The 21,267-nt window shown below is 46.2% G+C and overlaps 1 long non-coding RNA gene and 1 pseudogene across 1 annotated transcript; both read left to right on the top strand.

Moving 5' to 3' along the window:
- The first annotated feature begins 3,447 nt into the window (after positions 1–3,447).
- On the top strand, positions 3,448–5,858 carry LOC146186919 (uncharacterized; annotated as a pseudogene).
- A 4,640-nt stretch (positions 5,859–10,498) lies between these two features.
- LOC146186920 (uncharacterized) lies at positions 10,499–15,887 on the top strand. The gene is made up of 2 exons (XR_014707882.1): positions 10,499–10,683; positions 15,780–15,887. It is a non-coding gene; the product is annotated as an uncharacterized LOC146186920 (long non-coding RNA).
- The last annotated feature ends 5,380 nt before the right edge of the window (positions 15,888–21,267 follow it).

Here is a 21,267-nt window from a genome sequence, read left to right on the forward strand (position 1 = left end):
GCGATGTCTGTACAATTTCGGAGTAAACCCCTAGAATTCCATTCTACTATATAGGCTATATTTTGATGGGTTGGTGGATAAAAGTTATTTAGGTTCGGGAGGAGTTACCCTTGGTTTTCCCTTTTTTCCAACGAGTTCCGCCTCCCTGCAACACAACATTGCTGGGGATGACGCCATCGCCTCACTGGAGGCGCTGGAGGCCCGCGGCAATCCCACGGACGAACTAGCTAGCGGCCTCCCTCTGGATTGGGAAACCTTGTAGATTCCCGGCTCAGAGGTTGCCAGACCCTCTTTCGGAGCTGGCAGAGGAGCCTTGGCTGCATCTGCCTGGGGCGGCATGGATGGCCCTTCCATAGGGTGCGAAGACGCCTTGGTAGGTGCCAGGTTGCGGTCTGGCGCTCCGCCCCTGCGCGCCATTTCCGCGTAGTGTGTCTCAGCGGTGAAGATGAATGGATTGTTTTTCTTTCTAGCCGTTTTCTTGCCTCTGTGAACGATATGTTTTCTTTTGTCTTTATCGTGATATTTTTTTTCTTCCAGGCTGGACATGATCGTGAATATGATGGATGCAGTGTGGCACTGGAGCATCACAGTCTTCCGCAAGGCGTTCTTTAGAAGCACATTGAGCACAAGTTTTCTGTCCAAGACAGCTTTGTGATCCATGACCATATTTCTGCAGTTGAAGCATCTTCGGGGATTCGGTATGTATGGAAGAACCTCGACTTCAAGGTATCCTACTTCAATTGTCTTTGGCAGTGAGCTGGAATTGAAGGTCAAGATCAGATGCTTTGTTCCGATTTCTCTGTCGTCCTTTCTAATTTTGATTCTATGGACATTCACGACATTTTGGTCAGTGAGGTCATCCAGCATTTCTTCTTCAGTTATTTCAAGGAAGTCAGAACCAGATATTACTCCTCGAAGGGTGTTTAGGGATCTATGTGGGGTCACGGTCCCCGGGACATCCCCAAGAGATTGGATGTTGGCCAGTTTTCCTTGTTGATCTTCGTGGCATAGCTCTAGAAGCAAGTCTCCATTTGCTATTTTAGACACTTTATACTTTGGGCCTAAGGCATTTGTTAAACATTTTGATACTAAGAATGGGGACAATGTTCGGGCTGGTTTTTCTTCAAGTTTGGAGTGAATGAAAGAGAACTTGGCATAGCTTTTCTTTGGTTTTCCGAGGAATTCCTCTGCAATTTTGGTCCGCCTCCGTTTTTCGGGGCGATCAGGTTTAGAGGATTTATAGCCATAAAGGTAAGTTTGTTATTCGGTCAGGGTGGAGTTCGCCCACCACGGAGCCCAACGAGGGGATGGGACATGAACGTGCCAGGCATTCTTGCCCACACCAGCCGTACACCGTGACTATTACCAAATATGGCGTAACACAGGATGGTTAGCAACACAGGGTTAACCCGAGCTGCCAGAAAAAATGGAAAAAGCAGGAAAGGAAGAGGAGACAGGACTATTGCAAAGTATAAGATAGGAAAGCGAAAGATGTAGGGAAGAATAGGAGAGGGCAACTGCTGCGGTTTCCCCGGTCGGGTCAGGACGGAGGTGCCGTCTATGGGAAGCGTGGGCCAAAGTGGTGCGTGGTCCCACGGTGGCCATCTTGGTATTAGTTCAAATTCTGCCACCAGGCTACGCCACTGATTCAGGACTGAGAAAGTGCCTACTGGCCTTGCCCCCAGTTGGCCAAGCGATCCAACCTTGGCTTTGTAGAGAAGCTTTCTTTTGTTCGAGGGTGGGTTTTCAAAGCCCCATTCTTCTCCCCACCGTGCGCAGGGGAAAGCGTTCACCTGTTCTTAGCTTAACTACAGCGGATATCAGGACTACGGGGTGCTAGCTTGCCTTACCACGGCTGAACTTGAGGTTGTGTGGGTGGTGATTATTTAAACAAAATGAAGGAAAAAAGTGCTGCCGGCCGCATCAACTACTATCTAAAATCTGAAGCACCCGAGCTGCAGCTGGCGGGAAAGCAAAATCATGGGTAGAGGATAGCGAGGGGAAGTGCAGAGGGGAGCTATTCGCAACTTTCAACTCCCATAGGGGGCGGCACTCATTCAATATGGCTCTCGTTGAGGGGATACCGGCTGCCGGATAGCGTACCCGGCGAACGTGTCGTGTCGCGTTGCAGCCACCGCGGCGTTCGCGCCACTGCAGCGAAGCCATTTGCAGCTAGGCAGCGGTGGTGGTCATAGAGGTTCTTGTGGTGATAGTGGTGGTTTGTTGCTAGCCTGTGTGCTACCTGTGTTTGCAGTATAGTTTGCGGCGTGCGAAGTGCGAAATCCTCCTGCGCCCTGTTCCCTTCTTCGTTCAACGTGGGATCGTTGCCGTGATCGTGTTTCATCGCCGGTATGTGTTTTTCCACATGTATACTCTGCATTATTGGTCGCAGAAAGCTTTCCGGCAGATCTTTTATGCCGGGAATTGCCGTACAGTCTTCTCAGTGGGCAGTAAAAACCTTTGCAGTGAACGCACCGGGAAAATATGGCAGCTGAGAAGAACGGCCAATGCAAAGAAAGGACCACATGGACGGATGAAGAAACGCGAGCGATAAATAGAATTTGGAAGGACCTCTTATCGGACCTCCGCCGAACCGAAAGAAACCTACATCTCATCATGGCCGAACGGCTTCGTGCCGTCGGCATATATAGGTCGACAAGGGAGATTTAAAAAAAATCCAGAACTTGGGAAACAAATACAGGTTGAAGTTTTCTGAAAATCTATTTTTTTAATTCATTAGTCGTCAGCTACTTTCCGCTGCCGTAGCATTCACACAGTCACTAATTGGAGATATCCTCATGGCTATTTTTAAGCAGCGGCTAAGTAATTTTAGGATTTATGTTCTTTCGATTGTATTGTTACAAAACTTATTTTATAATATTTCAGGCTGCTGACAAGGACTGGTACTCGGACGAGGTCCGGGGGCATGCCCTGGAAGTTTTACTGGGAAATCCACAGATTTCTCCGATCGCTGCCAGCAAATGATCCCAGGCTCATGGAGGAATCTATCCCTCCTTTGGATACCAACGCCTCCCCCGAAGAGGTACTTTCAGATCAATTGATAGCAGTTGATGCAAGTCCATTACCTGATCTGCATTGGTATCCCGTTGATATAAACAATGTGCAATAAAAATCAGCCTAGAAAAGAAAAATGAGTGCAGATTGCTTTCATATTTACAGGAACAGGTGAACGCTTCCCCCTGCGCATGGCGGGGAGAAGAATGGGGCTTTGAAGACCCACCCTCCAACAAAAGAAAGCTTCTCTACATAGCCAAGGTTGGGTCGCTCAGCCACTGCGGGCGAGACCGGTAGGCACTTTCTCAGTCGTGAATCAGTGGCGTAGCCTGGTGGCAGAATCTGAACTAATACCAAGATGGCCGCCGTGGTACCCACGCCTTAAATGTTCGTATGTCTTTATTTAAAATACCACTGACACTAGGATGCATTATGTCCCACATCGGATGAGCAGAAACGCATGTTTGGTGTCTTGTTGAAGGAGAAGTTTTAAACGCAGGGCATATTATTTGCGCCGTTGTGAAGGAATGTACAGCCTCCTCGTATACTGTCCAAGGATTATGCCCGCAAACATCACACGTACGGCTAAGTCCGCACGGGCTGTGCTTCGAGTATGGAAGCGGCGAATCTATAAAGGTGGGTGCTTGCGCTATTTACTAGCTGAATTTGCTGTCCTTGTTTGCTATGTCGCGTCGTTGTTCACCAACGAGGGAATTCCCGTTAACTTGCCTCAACAAAGTAGGCCATTCTTCGCGTCTGCTGTTCAGGTGTAGAAATATCTTTTGGGCAGTGGGCCGAAATACGCCTTGCAAAAGAAGTGCGCCTGAGGTTACGCAAGGTGTGGCAGCAGGCTAAGCTACGCCAACCTGAACGGTGCTCGAACTCTTCCATCGCGTTGCAAACAAAAACAGGCACCGTTTGTATGTGCTTGTAAAGAAATGCATTTGCTTGCATGTGATCACTAAAGCGGGATTTGTCGTACAGTACAAGTCGAAAGTTCACTCATGCGCGCATTACAGAAAGCAGATTTTAATGCAGTGCGAGCATTGCTTTGGTCTGCTCATCGTTTGATGAACCGTATCTGCAAAACGCCCCTTAGCGCACATGTTGCCTCCATTACTAATTCGTCGTTTTAATATTGGCTCGCGGGCGTTGAGTCATTTTTCAATACTTTAATAGCACGTATTGTGGAGATTAGCTATGCTGTTTACTCCAAATATGAAATATATGCGCGTTGCTGAAAGCATACTGGAGAGTAATGAATCATAACATGAAAATGCTTTTCCTGAAATCCAGGGAGTGAATGTTTTGGTGTTTCTTTACAGGGCCATTGCTTGTGCAAAGCAGGGAATTCTTCCTGCTGCAACCACATGATTGCACTGTTGCTTTTTACACACAGGTAAGGATGCGCAGCGATGATCCCAGAGCCGAATAGGATCTTTTCACATAAATCTGCCTATGTTGTTATTTTCCAACATTTTTGCCACAGTTTGGTGCGCTGTATCTTGTCGATGTGTGGATGTAGTACTCTTTTCAAACAAAATTCCAGAGTTGCTGTTGCAAATGCTTTATTACTATGCAATGCCATCTATTCACTGCTGCAGAACTGGCATCCAGAACTTGGACGTACTAACGTCCACAGACGAAGCAATCATGGGGGAAGCTGAAAGCAAAGAATATTGATCAGCCAAGAAAGGTTAAGGACTTGCGTTATGTGGTCTCCAAAGCAAGAATCCGGTTGGGGCCTCAAAAACTTGCTGACATCCGACAGCGGCGTATTGCTGCTGCTCCACGAAGCGCCCTAGCAAGGCTTGTTAAGGGCCGCTGCCTTCAGAGTTACAATGTCGAAGAAAGTGCTGCCGACATGTGTGACACAAACACACAATGTGAGCCCAGTTTATGATTGCAGCACATCCTTGCCAGCCAACATGCCCAGATGTTTGAGGAACTTCAGTTCCACGAAATTGCATTTCAGGATTGAAATGAATGCACAATTTATAGAGCGCTAAAGACAGACCTGTGTCCTCGTCTGTCAAAATTTTATACCGACATAGTTGCTGTGAGTTCAGCACAGGCAATAAACATTTGTGATCAGACAGCTAGCCAGAACAGCACACAATGGCAAAGGGAGCGAATGCTCCAGATAACTGGAAGCAAGGCACACACATTTTACAGATTTCTGCCATCACCAGATCAGAGCTGGGAAGCCAAGGTCAGAAAAATACTGACACAGAACTTTGCAGGCAACGACGCCAAGAGATATGGGAAGGCTCGTGAAAAGCCAGCTATGGAGGAGTATATGTTGAACACAGGCAATGCAATGTCATCAATGGGCCTTGTTGTGAACCCTCTAGTTCCATGACTCGGCTTCAGCCCAGACAGCATTGTCTTTAAAAATCGAAAGCCAGCCATCTTGCTAGAGGTGAAAATTCCTACTCTAAGCAAAACAAAAAATTTCTGACCTTGTGAGGCAAAGAAAGTGCCGTATATTTTACCTGAAGGTGAAAATTATGTCTTGAGGCCCACACATTGCTGCTACACACAAGTCCAATTGGGACTATTTCTCCTGCATTTATAATAAATCCACCTTATCGCCTACAGCAAGGTGGAGTCCTTAGCAATAACTGTAAGGAAATGTGTGCAGTTTATTGATGCATTAATTCCAAGACTGCAGTATGTATATTTGAAACAATATTTGCCACAGCGCGTAGAAATGCATTGAAAAATAAACACGGTAATCACTGTGTAGAAATATGTGCGTTGTCACTATATCACACTTCATCTCTAACAGAAAGACCATCAAACGCATGCAACCAGAAATTCACACCCATTAACCTGAGACAAAGAGGAACCTTTATACATTTTGTTTATTTGTCATATCATCAGACCAACTTGGTCCAAGCAGGACCAAATTGGCCAGTGCTTCAACACTTGTAGGTGCGCTGTCCCAGAGGATTGACGACGCCAAGTATTGAATGTTGCAGGCTAACTGATTACCCATATCATTTCCGACAATACCTTATGGCCAGGAATTCACCTAAGAGTGATGGGTTATGAATGGAGAGCCGACAGTGCTTTTTAGAGACCCCTCTTAAGTCTAGGGTAACATACTATTTCGATTATAACGGAGAGCAGCCTGTGAATCGCTGTAGAAAACATAAATGAGAGTTTGAAGTAATTGAGGGAACGACTGAAGTTTGATGGTTATGGCACTGCAAGGATGGATGTATTATCACGTTCGCTATCCATACCTAAAGCTGAGGAAGACAGACATCAGGAGTGCAGTCAAAGCGGTACTATGACATCCACTTTGCATGCCAATGAACAGGCTCATGTGACTCGGCATTCAAAATATGTTTGAAGAACGTAACAAGGAGTGCCGAATGAACCAAATAATGAGGCTGCCTATGTCAAAACCTTCAAAGGCTAAAGATCACCATATCATATCGAGTAGTTGGCAAGAAAGAACTACCTGTAAGCACCAGCGTATCAAAAAAGATCCACCCAGTCCTGTGCAAAGGAGTGATAGAAAAAGAAAATATATATCCAGTTTCTAGGACACACTACACGTAGATGCTGAATTAAATAGCCACAATAAGGATGGCAATGCCTTAAAGCTCTTTCATTAAAAGCGAAGTTATCAGCGTACAGAACGCAATGGAAGTGGGAGAAATAGCCATAGATATCCCTTGTCATCCATTGCAGTGAAACAAAACAGTAATGTCCGTCTCTCAAACAGCAATGCGGATCTCTTCGGAGGGTGAGTAAGGAAACCCTGCTGGAACCCACCAAAGAGTGCACTGGTCCTCCAGACCTCTTAGCGCGCAAACACGTCCAGTAGTAGGCAGCTGACTGTATGCAGCCATCATACTCTCCCGTGAACTCGTCGAGTCCACTAATAAGCGATGGGGATACCACAGACTATTATAGGGTCAACAGAAGTTTTTCCATACCTAGTAAGAATATAAATAAGGAAGAACACATAATCACCAAAGTATGGACTCTCACTCTGCCAAATACAGTAGCTTGAACAAAAAGCATCACACGATGTATAATCTGGCCTACTACTTAGGCGGGGAACCAAGCACAATGTTACACATGACGTGACTTTGCCAAAGTAACTACTTTTGAAGAAACACTTCACGCAACTAGGAATGTTGAGAGGGCATCCTGCACAGCTGAGACTGTCCAGAAGCACCTGGCGGGATGGGGAAAAGCAGCTGTTTAGGCCATTGGGCCTAAACATTCGAGCCTGAAGTGCCTAGCGAAATATGAATGCGTGAGGGAAAAAGTACTGGGCCAGAAGTATATTTAGAAAAGCACAAAACAGCGCAAAGCCCCTCAGTGATTGGGCTGAAGGTTATCGGCTTAGCACTGCAGGCGAGCGTCCACTGTTCGCACACAATGCAGGGGTGCAAAGGGTGATGCGGTGACCATGTTCAGGATCTTCGTGCGCCCGAATAGACCCCGCATAAGCCACAGTGTATGCGCGCAAAACACGTGCACGCACGCAGCGTGCGTTTCATGTCTTGTCACCTAAAAAAAACTCACTCCGCGGTTCTTCCCTAATGAACTGTTTGTGTTTCCACTTAATGTGGATGCGTCTCCCTGTGCTAAGAACCAGTGGTGTCTCGGGGTTTTCGCACCACGTCCTCGATCGAGTGGTGCCTTCAGGTATTCATTCATTCCTTTCACTCGACTGACGCTCTCTGCTTTTCTCTACATCATGAATTGTAGCCTCTGCATCAGGTGAGAGAGTTGTCGAAATTCTTCCTCCGTGGAGTGTTTGAAACCGGATCTGCTACCGAAAGTTGTTTCAAAAAGCAACGAATTTTCGAAAAGTGTGTACAGCGTTTCCATTACCCCCGCGAGCCCCTTCCGTAAAATTTTTTGAGGCTAGGCGAGACCAACCATGCACTGAACCACTGCTTGGAAAACAAATTCGTGCGCATTTTCTCGGTAACCCGTCCTTTCAAACATACTCTTCTTGGCGGTCCCGAGACAGCTGCGCTACTGCAATAATGTCAATTGTAGCTTTTACATGGGGCGAGGGAGTAGTCCAAATTCATTATTTCTGGACAATAGACGATTTGCGGAAATCTGTAATTCAGCTTCTCTGAAATTCTTGTTTTCCAACCAAAAGGCCCTGTTCCCAGACGCCACTCTCGCAGTCTTTGTTGAAACGAAAAGAGGCAGACGCCTTTCAATGGCGCATTCATGCTGGCGATTGGCGAAAGTGAGACAAGGAGGGAGTGAGGAGGGAGTGAGTGTGACGAATGGGCCTAAACCAGTCACACAGGAGCAGCAAGGGGCTTGACAATCTCCACCCCTTTCATCCTCTTTTTTACATATGAAACGGTGGCATTCAACCATTGTACCTTTTTGGTGTGTCTCCCTGAGTCATCTTGAAGTCAACTGCACATTCCACAGTTTATTTAGAAAGCGAAGTTTGCCTCTGCTCACTTCTTCAAATAATGCGAGTGCGGCGTCTGGGAACTAGACATTTTAGTTGGAAAACAAGCCTTGAAGAGTAGCTGATTTACCCATGTCAGATAAGAAAGTTTAGTGTCACTTTCAACGAGTGCACTCGCCTTTAGTGTCATTCGTATCGTGTCAGATGACAAACTTTAATGACACTCGCTGCTGAATGCACTCAGCGCGGAGTGATTTTGGAGAACTCACTACACTTTGTCCGGCAGGCGAGTGTGTAGTCCCGATAGTAGCTTTCCAAAAATAAAATGCAACGTTGCCGAGAAAACTTTTTTTCGTCTAACGTTTTTACCTATCTGACCTTTTAAATTTAATTTACGCTAACTGTAGGGTATAATATATATATATATATACATATATATATACAGCAAAAATTGCAATCAATATTCGTTCATTTAGCTGCAATAGTCGTCAGGGGAGCCGCATTGACATTGCTACGATGGCTGATTGCTCTCATGGCGGCGACCGTGAATGGTTATGTTGCGGCAGTGTTGCTCTGTCTGCTGTCCAGGCAGCGTGTTTCTAGCAGTGTAGAAGATGGCATTCTGCCCAGCGGCCGAGGGAAACAGAAAGCGGAAATCATGGTCGGAGTCGGAGACATATATGTCTTGATAAGGTTTTGGGAAGACAGCCTCGGCGACCTCCGGCGTACGAAGCGCAATGCAAAGGTATACGCGGCCATCGCCGAGAAACTGCAAGCCGCCGGCATTGTGAAAACAACAAAGGAAGTGAAAAAACTTGAAAACTTGAGCAACAAATATAGGTGAGTTTTATATTTTGAACGCTCTCATAAAATGGCATGATTTCCATCGCCTCTGCTGAACGGAATGACCAAAAGGCGCTGACAGGTGGGGACGAGGGCGAAGAGAGGCACATGTGTCTGTCTCCTTTCGCATCCCGTCTATCAGCAGTTTCATCGTTCCGTTCAATATGAACAAACCAGCCCGACTAAGCCCTATTCCTGGATCGCTCTCGCGTAAACTGCTGTGTTGTTTTGAGCAGTCTTGCCTCCATGTTTGTTGATGCAACCTCGCGCGCTGCACGTGAAAGCCAGATATATGCGTCAGCTAACTTATTTTCTCGCCTAGATTGGCATGATATGTAATGCTCCCGCGTGTTCTTTTGCGTGATTTTGAACAAGCTGCACACCTCGCATGTCAGGTGCACACCACAGACTGTGGTCAGCTAGCCTATTTTCTATATTCTGTAATGGTCATAATCACCCTGAGGTATACTCTACATCGATTACGGTTTAAAATGCTCCATTGCTCTTGGGCTTAGCAACCCACTGCTATAGGCACCGAGTGACCGCGGCAAATAGAGCTTCACGCCTGCTTGTATGTACAACTTATCTAAGGTGTTTCTGCGTCTATATGCATTCATAAATTTCCCTCCACATGGAACTGCTGGAAACCTTTGTCATGCGAATGTTCCTTCCCGTGTTTACACGTTACGTTGCAGCAATATCTTCAATTCAGAAATTAATAGCCAACAATAAGAGCAGTCCATGCATTAAAGTTGCGAAATTTCCGTATTTTTCTAAAACTTCATTTAAAATAAAGTCCATGAGGTAAAGCGGTGTAGATCACAGTTAATGCTTTTTTCTTTACAGAATTCTCAGCCATGGGAAAACTACAGGGTCAGGAGGTATTTCCTGGCCTTATTATTGGGACATTCACAGGTTCCTGGGTTCCCCGCCAGTCAATGACTGCAGCCTGATGGAGGAATCAGGCTGAGCAGTCAGAAGGAGAACGAATCTGCTGAGCTGGTGTGTAGTTGTGGTGACTTTTTGTTTGTAGTAAGTGTGAAAGATCGCTAACAAAACAGATTTCTCTGTATGCGGCCCGTGCTTGAAGTAACAGCATGCAATACTTGGGGAAACCTCATTACGCCGTGATTCAAATTTTTTTGAAATTACAGTACCCTTCAGCTGCATGTAGAACCATATCTGCCACTTTAATGCAGAACATGTGTATTGTTTCAGATCTTCTTCAGCATGCTGGAGGGAGCAGAAAGGGAGTCCGCGGAACCAGATGCGGTGTGTAATGAAAATGAAGACGCTCCTTCTCCAGCTGCGACTCCAGAAGAGCCTGAGACCTTCCCATGCACGACGGCTTCGCCGCTGCCTTCAGCAGTGGAGAGCCCCAACGCGGCAAGCTTGCCTCATTCACCTAAAAGGTAGAGGGCAGCTGCTGCAAAGGGGCTGGCAGCCCAAACTGCCCTGCAGCAGCTGCTTGAATAGCAACGGCAGCTACGCTGTGCAGCAGAAAAACAGAGAACCAAGGATCGAGCGCTCAAGGAGCGCCACCCATATAAAAATGGTCTATGTACTTCAATGGTATAGTTTATGGTCAGCTATGTCTATCTACGGACTTTTATAGTCGGCTATAAAGTGCCATTAAAATATTTATAGGCAGCTATAGAAAATTCTATACCACTTTGTCTATAGCTTCTGGACCATACAAAACCTCTTTAGCTAACTATAGAAAACCATATGTCCATGAAGCTATATACTTTTAGTCATACAGTTATCTTAAGCCGTCTGTAGAAATTTGAACTCCTCTAAAGCTACAGACTGCAAGCCATAGAATCAGTTTTAGCAAACCTATAGAAAAGTTTATGCTCCTGAGGCTATAGACTACTAGTCATACAGTTACCTTTAGCGGTCTATAGAAATGTGAATGTCTCTAAAGCTACAGACTACAAGCCATATAAGCTGCTAGCTGGCTATGGAACATTGTATTCGCCGCGAGATCGAACTAGAGGTGGCGCCACCGTCACTCCGGTAGTGTGGATCGGCGGTCGGCGGCGCACGCAGAAACGCACGATGCGTAGGTCTGCTTCCGAGTTTACGGCGGGTTCGTTGGCGATGAAAACGTGTCTTTTGCTGTATTTCTGCAATATTGCAGAAAAAAATTGATGAATTTCGCCAATGCAGCAGAAGAAGAGCGGATTTTAGAAAAACAAAGCACGCAACCACCAGACTTCTAGATTTACTTTGCACGTTTCTTGCGCTGTACCGCGCACACGCGCCAACGACAGCTTTGTTTTTCTTATCGACTTTTAAACAGTTTGCGCGTGTATCATGCGAGTGAGACCGGCGAATTTAGTGTCAAGCCCACGCAGATACCTGCAGTACTTTAGATTGAATCGAGAAGGCCTGGTTCATTATATCGTACTTGACTCGAGGATTAAGCAGGTTAGATGTTGCACTGGCAGTGCACTGCATGGCGAGTTGCTTTGGACTGAGTGCACATCAACTCTGGCCCAGACAGCCACGCACAAGTATTCCCCAAAAATGAGACCACACCGACACTATACAGGAAACCTCGCCGCACAGGAAAGCTGATTGTTCACGTGTACAGCGCTGAGTGGATTGAATTTGCCGAGATGCTTTTTGTGGCCACTGTCATAGAATGTGATAGCGTATTACTGCATGCGCCACTAACTATAAATGCTTTCCTGAAACCGACGAAAGTATAAGGGATTTCTGATGTGTGTGACGTTAATATATAACGGTAAATTAGTAGCGTAATTATTTTGTTTTGCAATGCCAATAAATTACACCATGTGAGAGAACTTTTACATACTTGACAGAATTTACAATAATCAGCGATTAATTTTCAGTAACGTTAAAGTGCAAGCTACGAATTTCTCGCTGCGAAGACATCGTTATAAACTGCGCATGGGCACTGTCATGCTCTGGGAAGCAATTTACAGGCTGAAAATTTCTTTCTCACTAATTATTTACCAGTGACTGAATCTTATGCGAAGTAAAATATTAGGGTTGCTTCCAAAACAGAGGCCGGATATAAAACTATTCCGAAAGAAATGGAGGTCATCTTATCATGCGACTATAAAGATGTATTTATTCCCGATATAAACACTGATATTTAAGCCCGCATAAAGCTGTTTTACTCCCCTTGTCAGAAACGACGAGTTTGCTCAGAAGACAGCACTTGGACGAAAAGGGATTATAATAATTATAATAGGCTACCAGTAAAGTACATTAATCTAAGTGTATTATGTAATATTTAGGGTAACAATTAGGTGCAGGGAATGTTTCCCAAACCTTCGAGCACTTCTCTAAAGCAAAATGTGCTCACTAAAACTTTTACGAATGCACAGAAGCCTTCAACAACAACAACAACAACAAAAGAAAATAAATGCATATTGGCCCGGGTGTAACGCATGCAAGCGGCATCGGCTATGACGGATGATTGCAGAGGCTGGTTTTGGTGTCGTTTTCTTTCTCATTATTAACACCACATTTACCTCGTGGGATTGTTTATTGTGCAGTCAAATCCCACAGCAAAGGAGCGCCTTTCGAAACGGTTGTGATTGAATCCCCCGTTCTCGAAATAAGTAGTCGAGCGCCCTTACCATTGAGACACCGCGACAGAGGTTTAAAAGTAAAACAAAAAAGTACTCACACAACTCTTTCGTGCATACAGAAGGCATAGCAGGCATAGAGTGGCCTGTTCAAACTGCATTCTGCTATATGAAGCAGTCTGCGGTGGCATATGTTTTAGTAGCTGCGGTATTCCAAACAGAAACGGGAATATGCGATTTCTGAGCGTTTGCATTAACTTTTATTGACGGCAGCGACCTGTTTTGCTTTGACACGGCGGTAACGACAGTACCACTTCGTTTGAGACATTGCATGTCAAAGGATCTCAAACGCCGAAAACCACAACAAGACCGCGATGGATGATGTCCTTATCCAAGCATGATATGCTCGATACGGACAAGTATATATATTTTTTAATGAAGCGTAGGGTTATAGGGTGTTCATATTTATTTTTCAAGTAGCACATAGGTAAGCAAAATCTCACAGGAACCGCGAAACAAATAAAAACACTCCTGTACACGCCGCATGCGCGCGCTTAAATCACTGCGGGCTGGTACGCGACGCGAAAACGCATCCACACTGAGTAGGTTTCGCCGCTGAGCCGCAAGGTGGCGACTCTGCTCGATCTCGAGGCCAATACTCCTAAAGCTATATACTATTTGTCATACAGTTATCTTTAGCTGTCTACAGAAATTTTAATGGCTCTAAAGCTACAGACTCATAGCCATATAAGCTGCTTACCTGGCTATAGAAAAGTGTATGCTCCTGAAGCTATAGACTAGTAGTCATACAGTTATCTTTAGCTTTCTATAGAAATGTCAATGCCTCTAAAGCTACAGACTGCAATTCATACAAGCTGCTTTAACTGCCTATAGAAAAGTGCATGTTCTCGAAGTTATAGACTAGTAGCTTATCTTTAGCAGTCCATACAAATGTCAATGCTTCTAAAGCTACAGACTGCAAGTCATATACCCTGTTTTAGCTGGCTATAGAATATTGTATACACCAAAACAAATAGACCAGTAGGCGTACACCCTTATATGAAACTACATATATCGTCGGTTCGAATCCCTCGCGCAACCTGTACTCTAGCTTAAGAGTTGTGTGCTGTATGCAACGAGAAACCGTATGTCATCAACTACAACGCTGTACGACAAAAGGATTACGTCACAATCATGGTATAACTGGTGGGAGCACTGTCGCCGCATGGAAGTATACGCCTGCAGTGAGTACCTCGGACACATGATGGTTTTAGTCATGGGGGCTGCTGGCCAATTTTTAGTTCTATATTAATCCAATTGAAAATAAAACCGAAGATATAGAGCATGACACACATGCACATACACACTTGCGCATACACAAACACACGCACGCACATACATACATACGCGCGCGCAATTGTCTATAGCTGACCATAGAAAATACTAAAGACTGCAAATACTTAAATTAGGACACCAGAATGAGTCCATAGGTTATAAACTTCTATAGCAGGCTATAGCTTTTTGGGCGAAATATCTATAGCCGACGATACACAGGATTCTATATAGCTGGCCATAAACGTTTGTATGCGACCATAGAAAATGCTAAAAACTGCAGTAAATAGGGAGCCATAAGTCTATAGAACAGGTTAAAGACTTCTACAGAACAGACTATAGGAAAACCTAAAGACAGCCATAGAACCGGTTATAGATATTTGCGCCAACTTTCTATAGCCGACCATAGAAAAGGTTTTCTATAGCTGACCATAGAAAATTTTTGTATGGGCAGTTAGCTCTGGAAGAACGGGCTGCCATTCGTGAAAACCGGCTCATCGATATCCTTGAAAAACTTGTAAACAAATAAAATAAATAAATGTAGCCAGCTGTAAGGGAGCAAATCATTTCAAATGTTTATTACACTTGTGAGTTTCACACCACTATTTTCGGATGCAGCTCAAGAATGAAGCTACTTTTCCTGGTTTTGACCGATTCTAATGACCCTGCCAACGGGACAATGCAGGGAGGGGCATGACATTACACAGAGAGCACTGTCCTAAGGCAGCTTCGCATGTGCCATCCCCTGAATTTTCATGCAAGCAGTCATGAGAACCTGCCAACACCATTATCTGAAGGAGGTCCTTGGAAAAGCGTGCTCGCAGCATAAATGTGTATTCGTGCGCATCGTCACTTTCAACACAGAGCCTTGCAGTTAACCGCCGACAAACAAGCGGACAGAATAAGCGACATTGAGCAACAACTGCAAGTGAACACATTCTGCATCGTCGCTCTTGCCGCTGGCAGCTCGCCATAATACAGAGGAAGCGATGGGCCTTCATCCTTGACTTCTAGCCTAGTATACATTTCTACACAGAAAACAGTATTGCACATCACTAAAACGACGAACGGTCAGACAAGTTACAGGGGTATTTCGTGCGGACTGTAGAAAAGTGACAAAAACGTGAATGTGCCTTTAGGCAAACCTGTGCATCGCCGAAGCACACATAGGCATCACTGACTACCAGCCCGTTAAGTTGTGAACTGTGCTTGCTTCCAGAAAAAACTGGCCCGAGCATCTCGCACCCCGTCGCCTTGCACATCACTTACTGTGGTAATGTGCGATTGTTGCCCATTGGCGGCATCATGTCCACTCGCTTCCTGCTCCCACTGCAGCTCAACACTGTCCTTGAAGATTTCACAAATATTGTGAAGCAAGCAGGCAGCCCGGATTTCTTGCTTTGCGTTTTGAAGTCAACATTCCTTTCTTCTGAGAACAAAACGTGAACGAGCTTTTAACCGTCCAAAAACATTTCCTACAAGTCTCCTAGTTCTAGAGAGTTTATAGTTAAATGCTGCTTCAGGAGTGCCGTTTCCTGCATTTGCATAAGGCTTAAGCAAGTTGGTTGTGAGCGGAAATGCCTAGTCACACAAGGTTATTGGTTTCACAGGTGTTTCTTATCAGCACCACAGCAGAACGAAACAGCTCCCCTTCAACCACTTTGCTGAACTGCGAACGGCCGTACACATGGGCGTCGTGGCACCTGCCTGGGCTTCCGACATGTATGTAACGGAAGCGGTAGTGGTGGTCAACGAGTGCCTGAATGGAAATGAAAAATAAAATAAAATAAAAAAAGCTTCACCGTGTACACAGATCTTTTCTACAACTAAATCAATAACCATGAAATTTATGTTGCAGAGAGAATTCCTACATTTTGATGAAATTTCAATAAAATAACTCTAGTTAGGGAACGGACTGCATAGGTAAAATTTTCTTCCAGAAGTGAAGAACCTGACACGAAAAATCATGCAACTGGCTCTTCTTTTATCTTTTTGAGAATCTAAATCGAACTGGTTGAAAATAAGGGATCATATTTGAAAACAAAACTTACCACCCCTTGTAGTTGAAGTAGTCGGCAACATGCTCGTTTGGTGGCAATATCGCGAAGTGGCAGCCGTCAAGGGTACCGACGGCGGGCGGGAAACCGTGGACAGCATGAAACTGTAGAACGTGCTCCGCCATCTCGTCGCGACGTACTATGCGAAGCCATTTAGCCTCCAGATTCTCGAGGAGGACCTTGAAAAGCTCCCTGTAGATCTCGTTTATGGTTGACCGGCCGAGAGCAAATAGATGCGCAATAGTTCTATCTTCTGCAGTTGACCCCAGACGGTACAGTCCGATGGCTACTCGCTTTTCGACTGAGATTGCAGCCCGCATGTTCGTGTCCTGTCGACACGAGTCACGCCTGCACGATTCCACCAAGTATTTAAAGGTTCTCTGCGACACACGAGAGCACTGTTTTAAGTGGAATTCGCCTAAGTTGGGCAATGTTTCCTCGAGCCCGGGGTAAGTACACTTATTTTCATCAACATTTTCCGTCAGCTCCCTGCTGTTGAAACCACGTTACAAATTGTCAGTTTTTTTTTTATTTTCTGATGCAGATGTTTCAAAACAATCCCGCTTCGCTACACCATCACCAATTAATTGGAGCCAGTATGTTGATGCGTTTAGCGAAGCAGGTTTCTGGCCTGAGGCACAGAAACATCGGTAAGAATGCTTTCTGTTTACTTCTATGTACAGAAGGGTAAATTATGGTTATTACCTACTGAAGGCCTCGCCTTCAAAAAAAGGGTCCGCGAGCCATGGTCTCGCCCGACGAGTGACAAATCCAGTCTCTTAAAAACACCGGTTTATTCCGGATAAGCAAAAAAAAAAAGCAGAACAAAAAAACATATGGCGCTACTTCGCTCAGAACAGGCTGTTCATGCGCGCGACAATAGAACAGCAACGGAAAGCGGGAAGAATGTCAGAGCCTTACCGCGGCGAAACAAGACACACTGCGGAGCGAATCAAACGAGCAATGGGGCCAAAGCGCTAACGACGGCACAAGAAAGATTGCTCCTCGCGGGACAGCAACTCACAGGAATACGCCTAGGCTGTTTGTGCAGGCACTGCGCTTCCATCTTCGAGTCGGCGATCTTCTTTCAGTCGTCCGTGCACACCCTGCTGGCCCATGACGCTCGCCGGTTACCCCGCGCCGGACCCTCCGCCGGGGCAGAGAAGCCCCGCGACTCGCTTCCGACGCTCTTATCTTCCCTTCATCTGTCGCCTCTAACATTACGCCCCCCATGATTATCTGCTTGCTCATGCGCACTCTCGCTGTCCGTGCAAACACAATACAAATAGAAAGACGCGCGCGCGGTTTAAAACACCTAAAAGGGCTGCGGAGCCCCACACTACGTACCTAACCTCCATTGTCTTCTTAACACTTGCACCGCACAGAAAGTCCTACTCTTATTTCGGGCGCAAGAGCAGAGCAGATCCTCAATCGGCTGCGCAGGGTGGCCACAATAAAGCCTATGATCGTCGTCCTGGTCGGGACTAACGACCTTACCAGGGTACGCTTTTGGGGATGAGTAACATTTGTGCATGCGTTTTCATATCTGTGTTTATTTACTTGCAGGTGCGGTCCATGGGCGATGCCGACAGGCTTGTTGCAAGCCTGGCACTTATTGTGGAGTGGCTGCGTGGGCGCTGTACGGCCGTCGTGTTGTTGACGTTGCCGCCAGTCGCTCGCGCAGCCCGCAATACCATGCACTGGCGAAATTTTGTCAATCGATGGATCCTAGAACAAAGCAGAAGTAAGCTCGGGATCATGAGCGTTTAATCCAGCAAATGTTAATGATCGCTTTCATTCCTTCGCAGGCAGCGTGCTGGCGTTGGAGATTCATCGCCACTTTGTGCGCGGCAAGCGGCGCGTGAATTATTGGTTTTTTGAGAGGTGTGTAAGAGTTTATATAGCGTGCTGTTGGGCGAGTAATTGGTTCGACATTCTTCAAACAACTGGCGCAAAAAAAAGCGGACAATACGGATGTAAGGCGCTTCGGCCAAGCGATAAACACAAAAAAAAACGTTCGCCTTATGCACAACGCGCGAGAACACATGCCATATTATTGCCGTTCTTGCGCTGAACCGATGAAATGTCAGCTCCTGAGCTGATAACGAAATTGAACTAGGGACTAGTAGTACAGGAGTCGCCATGCTTTCCAATTTGCACAGCAATTGTTTTGTCGTTTGCTTTTCCGCACGTTTCAAAATGCATGTACATGTTGTTGAAGTCAGGTTGTTGTCCATGTTTTTTGCAGTGTTCTGATATATAACCTTTTTTTTTCAGGAGGATCGGCGCCGACAGGCGAACTGACGGCGTTCATCGTGAAGCCATAAGGATCGGCGCCGTCTTCGATGTTTTCGTCACAGTAGCAACTAAATAAATTGTATTGTTTGGAAGCAGTGTTGTCTCACGCCGTAGTTCCTAAGGAAGCAGAGCTGTCATTCTGAGGGAGTCATTGCCGTGCAACGCTTGACGTGCTACATTCGTGTTCTATATTGACATGCGTGTATAGGGCTCTCTGACTGCCACGGCTTACCTTATTCGGAAAATATCTAGTGAGGACTGTCAAGGATGTGTATAACCGGGGAAATTTTTTCAATGTAATTGTTTTCTCTACAAAAGTGGAGAAGTCGAAATTATCTTGCTTGAGATGGGGACACGTCAATTATTTCTATCCTAAGTGGTATGCGTGTTTTTCAATGTGCATCTGTTTTGGCTAGGGGTCAGATACACCCGACTCGAGCCAAGAATATCGCGTGGCTTATGCGACCTTGGAACAGTGAGAGCCGGTGGGTGGACAACAATACAGAAAGGGCGCTTTGAGAGACGACTGAACGTTCGACTATTTTCTAGGCTTTTTCCGAGCGCTTTCTAGTGTGGACACTGTACATCACAGTGGGTATTCTCGCCAATCCCAGTGCGGCGTTTCACGAGAGCGATATGCGATGGGACGGTCGGCGAGGGAAAGGAGGGGGCGTCGTCGGCAGCGGGAGGGGATGCGGCTCGTCGACAGTATTTGTTTTTGCACTCAATCGCTGCACATGGATTGGCGTGGGCCGAAGCGTCGACGGAGTGCATAGCGGAGCAAACAATAGATGCGATGTATTGCGGTAGTTCATGACGTCCTGATTCCTGTCCTTCTTTTCCTGAATAAATTTAATTGGGATTTGTTTCACAGTTCTTTGTTGAGACAGGCGTAATTCTCATCCTGTGTGATCGACTGTTAGGCTACGCTAAGCTGTGAATATCGTGTGGCAATATGTGCAGTGTTCTCTACTATATTTTGCCACCTAGGTCTTCTCATTGCAGTGCAGTGCTCGTGGTCTATAAGGCGCTCGGTGTAATCCCGACAAATCTTACAAAGTTCTTATGGCCACGGGGTAGTGCGTGCACCCGTGAGCGAACGATGGTGAGCCTTTGATTGTATTTCGAGCAGATGACATCATACCCCGACTGCTCCTTGCCAGATAGTCCCGCGTAGTGCCGCCCCACGTGCGTTACCAAGGAATGTATTCAATTACCCTCCTCCCTCCTCCTGGCATCCAGGGTTGCTGTGTTTAGTGCTCTGAGCGGTTTTTTTTTTTTAGGTGACAAGACGTGACACGCACGCTCGTGCAAGCACTGCTTATGCGTGCATGTGTTTTACGCCCAGGTACACTGTCGTTTATGCGGGGGCTATTCGCGCGCACGAAGGTCCTGAACATGGTCATCGAATCACCATTTGTACCCCTGCATTGTGTGCTACAGTGGACGCTCGCCTGTAGTGCTAAGCCCCTAACCTTCACGTGCAATCGCTGGGGGCTTCGCGCCGTTTTGTGCTTTTCTGAATATACTTTTGGCCCTGTACTTTCTCCCTCACGCATTCATATTTCGCTGGGAGCTTCAGGCTCGCACAGCAAGTGACACGGGTAGCAAAAACAGAACAGAATGCGCAGAATCTTCCGGTTAATTTACATGTCTCGGGCGTTCTTTTCAGCTGGCGACAAAGCTGCATTTTTATCAAAATGAAGACATGCCTTGACAGATTGCAGGTTGCTTAGACGACATGTTCCCAGTGCACCTAAATCTTTCAGGCGAGCTCATCTCACATGCGTACAGTCAAACAGTAGGACAACACTGCCCTGCAGTCTGGCTGATAAAGTGAGGTTCTTCATTTGTGTGCGCTTAGTAGCTAGTTGTATTTCTCCCAAAATCTAGAGATTGTGTTTGACAGCGAGTGCTACGGATGTCGCCACGTTGTGCTGCATGGTGTGCTGGCAAAAGGCTCGCACGTGACATCACGATACGCCAGCTGGCGTACCACGCATATGATCCATCGTTTAGATGTTGTGTACGTCATGCGACTCTGAAATATTGGTCGAAAAAGGAATAGTCCAGTGGACGTCAAGAAATAGTTTCGGCCGGCGGTATCCAGCGGTTGTCTCGTTCACATCTTCGTTGGTGCATGCTCTGTTCCCTAGAGCTTGCAGCGGCACACGTGCGCCTGTAGCTGCCCTCCCGGAAAGCATCGTTTTGAATATAGCTTCTCAACCGGTAATAAAAACTCGACTGCAAAAGGACGACGTCGCATAAGGGGTACAGATGAAAAAAAGGTTCGTTTACGATAGGCCGATGGGTATGTTTCGCTGGGCTAGATTCGCCAAAACTCGCGGACATCAGAGATATTTAGCTTGCGGGAGATGTGTAAACGTACACGTGTACCGGTTTAAAGGCCGCTGTACAGTTGCTTTTTAGACCCGCTCCGCACATAGGCGGGCGCGCCGAGACGACCGGTCCGGAGGGGCATACAAAAGCGCACACCTGCATCCTTCGTTCGCAGAAACGTTGACTCAACTGAACTTTTTGCCCGTACGTGATGATCAGCAAGGCGACCGGATTGCAGCTATTGGTTGCAGTGTAGGCGACGTCCCGGCTCCTCCTCCCCGATCTCGCCAGGGCAACATGGCCGCCAGTGGTGCCAAGCGAAGCGTAGATTGTGGTTGTTGCTTTCCCGCAAAAACCAATATACTTAGCGCGCACTGCTAATACTAGTGTTCCTATCGATAGT

The sequence above is a fragment of the Amblyomma maculatum genome, chromosome 6 (genome assembly GCF_055883805.1).
Source record: "Amblyomma maculatum isolate TAMU_Amacu chromosome 6, ASM5588380v1, whole genome shotgun sequence".
Taxonomy (NCBI): domain Eukaryota; kingdom Metazoa; phylum Arthropoda; class Arachnida; order Ixodida; family Ixodidae; genus Amblyomma; species Amblyomma maculatum.